Here is a 7897-nt window from a genome sequence, read left to right on the forward strand (position 1 = left end):
GATCCCATTCCCTTAACATGGACCAATCACTTCTTAATCAAGTTCTGCTGGCTTATTATACCGAAAGCAAGTAAACAGCCCGCCAAAGCTTTTTATTCTTCAAACCTCTTAGTAACATCAAACAGGCTGAGCTTCTTTGTTTTTTGAAGGAGACTGTCCCTTGCTCTCCGAATCTGTTGAGACAGTTGCTACTAGGATCTATGGTTGGATCAAAAAAGTGGCTGAAAAATTGGTGCCTATCTGTACGTAATCCTTACAGAAGTAAACCTTTTGGGATTTCATTTATGGAAAGCCTTGGAGGAGGACAAAATACTGTAAATGTTTGGAGATTTGCTGGCGTATATGCTCTAAGAAGGAGGACAAAGCCTTAAATAAGTCAGCATTAGGCAAATATTAGTCCTCTGTTAAAAGACAGAAGAAGCTGTACTATGAAGAAAAGATTGAGGCAGCAGATAATAAATCCAGGTAATTTTTTAAGGTGGTGAAAACATTTATGGCACCTACTGCATGTGCCAGAAGCCAACAACCGTCAGATGTATGGTGTTAACAACTGGCTTCTTTTTCCAGAGCAAAATTTCCAACAGCCAATCTAGTCTTAACATAACTTTGTTAAATGATGTGTGGTCTACTGTCTTGGCAGATAGGATGGTGACTGAAGTTGTGGGGTGCTCGCTTTGATCATTTCACCCTATTCCCTTGGAAGATTCCTTAGGAGCTATTCGAGGTCTGAAGTTGTGATCACCCTCTGATCTGTATCCGCCTAACCTTTTAGCTTAACGACTCGCTGTCTATGGCAGGAATTCTGCCAACCTGGAAACACGTCAAAATTCTGCCTCTGCTAAAAACACCCTCAGCAGACCCTAAAGTACTGTCTAGCTACAGTCCAATTTCTCTGCTCCCTGCTTTGTCTAAGCTGTTGGAGAAATGTGTCAACCAGCAACTTTCATGTTACCTTGAGTATGATAACCCCATTCAGTCTTGCTTCAGAACTAATTTTAGTACTGAAAAGGCCCTGCGAAAGGTAACGGAGTAGATGAGAGACACACGACATAGGAGGGGGAGCAGTGGCCTAACAAAACTTGAGGACCCCCCCTCTGAAGTACATGGAGAGGGTCCCCTTAGCCCTGTCAAGAGCTCTCAGGCCAGCGGCCCGCCACCCATGCACAGTCTACTGTGCTGAGGGGCACCCCAGGAGCTTGGAGCCCCCACACTGCAGGGACTGCGTGGGCTATTGTTCCACCACTGGGTGGGGGCCTATACTGAAATTGTTAGATCTGTCAGCAGCCTTCGACACAGTACTCAGTCCAGACTCTTAGCCTGTCTCTAGTCAATGGGAATGGGAATGGGAATGGAGGGTCAGGCCTTGAAATGGATCAACTCTTTTAAAAAAAAAAAAAAAATTACAGTGGGGTTTTCTCAGGGCTCGGCCCTGAGCCTCACTCTGCTTAATATCTATTGTATGCCACTGGGACATCTTGTGGAATCCTGTGGGGCAAATATAATTTCTTATGTGAATGGCACAGCTGCTTTTCTCGTTCAAGAAAAGAAGAGATTGCACCCGACCTTATTAATTCTTGCCTAGCTGCTGTTTTTCTTTGGATTGTCCTCAACCAACAAAAGTGTAACACGAATAAGAATTAAGTTTTGTTCTTCTGCAGCAATCTACCTGTTCCCTGGCGGCAGACCTTTAGGCCAGAGAAGGCTCCCCCTCCAGGCCTATAACCTGGAGTGGTTAGGAACCTGGGGCTCAAGTTCGACAATTTCCTTTCCTTCCAGCAACAAGTCAATTTGGTGGTAGGATCCTGTTCTGGCCACCTCCCAAATTGAAAATGTTTCTTCATTTCCTTTCTCTCCCATTTAGGAAAACAGTCATTCAGGCACTCATCAGGTCTAGATTTGACTATGCTAATGCCCTGTACCTTGGTCTGACTGACTACTTGATAAACAGACTCCAGGTGGTGCATAATGCTGCAGCTAACGTACTCCTCAATCTTTAGTTGAGAGGGCAAGATGTCACCTCATCTCTACTCTCTGCTCTGGCTCCCGATGAAGAAACACATTTTGTTTAAAGCACTTGTATATACTCTCAAAGCACTTCAGTATACTGGCCCTGGTGATCTGGTTTCCAGAATTCAATCCTACCTTCCAGCTAGGAATTTGCATCCCTCAAATAGGGCGTTAGCTAAGGTACTCAAGGTACGTTTCTATCTGGGTACCTTAGCCTGGAACAAGCTCCCTCTGGACCTTCACTTAGTCAAATCTGTATCCATCATTAAAAGGAGGCTGAAAACATGGCTCTTTTCGCAAAGCTAAGTTGCCTTTACCTGTGATCATTGTGCCGGGACACTCCCTTGAGTACCTGTGCGCTTTACAAATCTCAATTCATCATCATCATATATTGTGGTTATCTAGGAATAAAATTAAGCAGAGGGCTGAAGTGAAAAGGACAAACTTGAATGGTATGCGTGAATGCATGAATGAATGTGAACTGATGCTAAAATAGTCCATGTCTTAATTATGTGTGTACCCAGGCAATTGTTGGGAGGAAATTAAAATGGCAGTGCCTGTATGGTGCATGACAAAATGAGATTGAATCAGGATGGTTTCCAAGTTGAAATGTAAATAAAAAAATAATTCTGACTGTAGCAATGTCACAATAAAAGAAATGATTAACTATTTGCTCTACGTGGTCGAATGTAAAAAAAAAAAACAGCATGTGACACAATATTCATCCATGCTATTAAGCACTACCCTGGTCGAATTGCAATGCAGTATACGGCTGATCATTTGTATTGCATGGAACAATATTTAAAAGCAGTCTGTTTGTGCTTTGCAACCTATGAGATGATAAAACCTAAAAATATTAAAAATAAGGAAGCAGTCTCTTCAGGCATGTGAGGTGTGGATTGAAATAAATGTTTAAAAGTAACTCTTTATTCCACATTTCATAGGTTGTGCTCTAAGGAAGAAGAACAGATCTACAAGTGAAGGTGCAGTCAAGTGCCAGACAATTATCCGAGTATCATCAGCAGAGGGGTTTTGGTTTCTCCCATATGTTGGGAGCTAGGAGTACATGTTGTGATTGGGCATGGGCTGTGTGCTTCCACAAAAATGTTTCCTCTCAACACACCTGTGATCACATTGTTTATTTATCCAGATACCCAAGCTTGAATTTCTTGGGGGCACACACATGGCATTGCAATGTAATAAAGTGTCTTAGATAACTAGATAATTCATGGCATTTCTCCCTGGCAGCAGCACAAATAGGCAGAAGGCAGTCATTGGTATTCATGGATTTTTAGGTCTGGCTTGACAATGCATTTATAAGCCAGACCTTTGTGGCATTGTCTGGGCTTGTTAGTACATATAGTCACTCCTAAGGTAGGTAACTAAATAGCCTATAGGGTAGGTGTATTATATTTAAAAAGTTGGGTATGAGTTTTTAAGTTTTACATGTACTGGTAGCAAAAAAAAAACTACATTTGCTTTTCACTACTGTAAGCATTGCTTTCCCAGTGGATAACATTGGGTTACCTATTTACATTTAATAAGTGCTAACATTTAATTTGGAGCATGTTGAAATGTCCTGTTTGGACTCAAATGAATATTAATATAACACCCTTTTTAATGGTAAAGTCAGATTTTACATTAGTATTTTGAATTGTGACTTTTAGAAACTTAACATTTTCCTGCCCAAAAGCTTCTAAAGCCTTTTAGGAGCTCTCAGCTGCTGGGCCTGTTAACGGCTCACCCATTAGGAAAGCATTTTGGGCCTAGACAGTGAATAGTAAGGGATTAGGTGAAGGCAAGATGGACCATCCTGCTAGGATGGTTGGGGGCGGAACTATTCCCTGCTCTAATTACATTTTAAAGGGCTTGCCTTCACAACGCACAACGAAACATAACACAAGTCTTTATTTTCCTCTACACTTCTTTGTGCCTTGGCAGGGGAAGGGAAGAACTTTCCCGAATCAGATGTAAGTGTAGCCTACAATATTCCCCCACTTCAAATGAGGGAACTAAGTTTAAATACTGCACCTCCTGAGCTACTCTTCAGTTCACCTCAGGACCTGTGGATATTACAGAGGAAGAACTGCCTTGTTCCCCAGAACACTGCCCTGCTGTTTGAGTCTTGCCTTGTTCCCCTGATAACTGCCCTGCTGCTTGAGGCTAGCCTTGTTCCCCAGAGGACTGCCCTGCTGCTTGAGGCCTGTCCTGTAAGTAACTCCAAGGGTCAGTTGGCTGTCCTCTTGTTCTAAATTATGTGGACACTACAATCCTAGAGGCCTACCTGCAACTGCCCATCTGCTCTGTTGATCCTGGACCTACCTGAACTGGGCTGGCTCCTACCCAGTTGAGTCCCTGATCCCCAAAAGGTGCCTCCCCTCGGTCTGGACACTTGGCTGGCACCAGAGTGCACCCCTGTACAAGTACAGGAGAAATCCTGAAGTTCTGGACTCTTCATACCAGACTTTGAGAAGCTAACTTTTTCATCTGGACTAACCTACTCCCTGTATCCGGTCTGTGCTCCATCATGGTCAGCCTGAACTTGTGACTTCCCCCTAGTCTAGCATGATCAGATGACTGCTTTGTGCTTTTAGGCCGTATACCTACCTGAAATTTAAAAATTCCATGTCTTCGGTCCTGCTGATTGGATTTTTGTCATTTTGGCCTCATTTTATTTATTGAAATCTATTCTATTTTTTATAAATTGGTTTAGGTTTTTTCTTGTGTTGTGTTTTCACTTTAATACTGTTTGTGTGCTCAATAAATATTTTAAACACTGCCTCAAAGTTAAGCCTGACTACTTTTGTGCCAAACTACCAGAGGCTTAAGCCCAGGTTAATTTAGTGACATTTGAGGTTCACTCTGACAAGGACTGTGGTTGTTACTTGAGTAGGGTTATCACCACCCTCAATCAGTAACCAAATTTCTTACATTGCCTATTTCAGTGAAAAGTAAGTTTAAACTCTACCCTAATGATATGGAGTAGTCGGGGCAACATTGCCTACCTTCCTCTAGTGATGGACAGCAGGCAGGTTGAGTCACTGGTGCTAATCAGAAATAATAGTACTTTTATTCTCTTTTAAATGTAGTCACTCTTAACAAATGAAATACCTATGCAGTTAGAAACTATTGCAACCATATCAGCAGACAGTTTGCTTTGCAATCCAGCAGCAACACATTATACAGTGCATGTATTGTGAAGGCCACTGAAAATGGTTAAGATGATGAGTGCTCGGTCTTTGGGAAGTTCACCATATTCTGCAGTCTTTGTGGTAATGCTTATGCATACTGCTTGGCGCACAGGTACTGCAGTGATGTCTAAGTAACTAGCAGTCGCTAGCAAGTCTTTGGATATTTGTAAACTAACTGTTTGACTTATAGGCCCAGCATACAGGAAGTGTTAGTGGTAATTAGTATCTGTATACCCATTCACTTCTCCACTCTATTGAGTGTTTATTGATATATCCAAAGCAAACAGACAACACCTTGCTTCAATACCCTGTGCAGGGAACAGTAGTAGTCCAAGTGGTACAGAACCTTCCATCAGAACAAATAGAGACTGACACCTCAAGGCCTTTGTGGCTTAACGTGTCAGTGTACCTTCTTAGGAATAGTTTTGGGACCCTCCAACCACATAAACACAGCTCTATCTCACTCCATCATGGAGAATCATAGTTCTCAGTCATGTCAGACTTCTCAAATCTTTTTGTCTATATGTTTGTCACATTGGTTGTGTCAGATCAAGGATGTAGCCCCTTTGGAGTGACATTGGGCAAATTAGGTTCACTCTTTCTTAATCAGGGGGTTCTCCTTTCAGTGGTCATTCAGGGAAGATCATCTACGGCAATAGATTGGCCATAAGGGGCTCAATGAATCCCAGGAAGATTGAGAGGGAGAGATCTGATTTCAGGGCTATAGTGCCTTAGGATTACTTAGAATACCTAGTCATAAAATGAACCTTGTGGAAGTGAGGCACAATTTTTCTATAATCACCTACAAGATTTTCTGCTGTGCCAAAGTAATGTTTCAGGGCATTCTGCCAGAGAGCTTTGGTAATATGCCATGTGCTTCTTTTGAGAAATGTCAGTTTTGTCCTCTTGAAAATTACACATGTGAAGGTGGAAGCTGGGCCAACAAGCGTAGGATGATGCATGAAGGATGAAGGGATGAAGCCAAACATTCATTCCTCAGTTTTAGCTAGGCACGGGGAAGGTGTTTGTCTCACTTTGGGCCTATAATCAGACTATGATTTATGATTGAAGTCTCAGATCAACAGAACAAAAAATGGATCTTATTCATAGGTTACACACAAAAATGATGTTTTCTGATCTTTAAAAAACTTCAGAAAAAGCTTTTTGAGTCATTAGAATGGATAAAGGAAACCTTTTACAAGGTGTACAATACCATTTCTTGGCGTACTGAATATTGGTATGGCGTAGATCCCTGTATGTGAAGTGATCTATTCCCAATTATTTTGTAACTGAGGGGGGGTTATCAAGGAAGTTGGGGTTTGCTCAGTCCAAATGGGCTGGTATGATTCAAAGATTGAAGAGAGATGCCAGTGTGCATGGCTGGGTAAAACCTTGTGGACAAGATATTTCCTTGACAAGAACCAGTATAGTGATATGGTGCCTAAATGGGTATGGTTTGGGTGCTCAGGTTCGGTATGAGCAGGGCAGCGTGATTCTGTGCTCCTTGGTGTTTGACGGTCACTGCTTGGGAACCCATTGCAGGTGTCATAGCAATAATCTTGACGGGAGGTCACCACCATCAGAACCAGTTCTATCACTTGGAGGAGGATCAGCCGCTTAGGCAGGACACCACATACCTGTTGCATGACGTGGAACACCTTCATAGTGACTGCCTTTACTGATCATGTGAAGAAAACACTGCTCTCGATCAGAGTATGTGTTTCATGTCTTCTGTGCTGGGATTAAAAAAAGGCTAAGAGTGAATGGACACAGGAACAGGATTATCATTTTGGTGTTCTAACTATTAAGGCAGAATGAGTTGAGCTTCATTGAGTGCACAGCAATAGCCCCTCTGGGGGAGACCCTAGACCCTCAAATTTGAGGTAGATTTGGGTATAGTATGCATATACATGGTGGCAGATGTGGTGAGTGACCTAGAAAGGAGCAGGTAGAATAGTGTTGATTTAAAAACGGTTTGGTGCGGAGGATCCCTGGGGGGCTCCACAATCAATTGTGGTGATGTCACAGAGATATGTGCATTACTTGATTTGCTGGGTCTGATTATTCAAAAAGGATGTGACCAAGGAGAAAGTGGTTCCCCTATACTCAAGTGTGTAACCAGATGAATAAGTAATGGTTTAAGATAAATAATGTTGAAGGCCAAGATGATTGCCAACAATCAAAGCACAAATAGAACCAAGAAATGGACAGTTAAGAATTTGTCTCTAATGTTGAGTATTGCTATTTCAGTCCTACCGTGAGCCTGAAAACATTACTGATAATCACTTAATAGTTTGTGTATTAGCTAGACTCAATGAAAGTTGTCTCTCCAAAGCCTTTGAGCTAGGTGATGAGGCAAACATTTGATAAGATTTCAGGGTTAGAAATGTGTTTTTTTTATCAAGCTGCCTGATGGTGGCATGTCTGTTTTATAACTAATGTGGCAAGAGGCTGGAGAGGCATTTATGGAGTTATAAATGATGGGAGCAGGCGTAGTGACAAATACAGTGATGTGTCATGCGGCAGACTTAGATACATGGTGAGCCTTTATAAATAAGGGAAACTAGATTAGGGCTTGTTCCTGGATGAGGGTTGGCAGGATTGTTCTCTTGCTTTTCCTGGAATAGGATAATTGACGATTTGTAATGTTAACTCTTGTTATGATGACTTTGTTTCAGTAGAAGGATATAACATTTTTG

Source organism: Pleurodeles waltl, chromosome 12 (genome assembly GCF_031143425.1).
Source record: "Pleurodeles waltl isolate 20211129_DDA chromosome 12, aPleWal1.hap1.20221129, whole genome shotgun sequence".
Classification (NCBI taxonomy): domain Eukaryota; kingdom Metazoa; phylum Chordata; class Amphibia; order Caudata; family Salamandridae; genus Pleurodeles; species Pleurodeles waltl.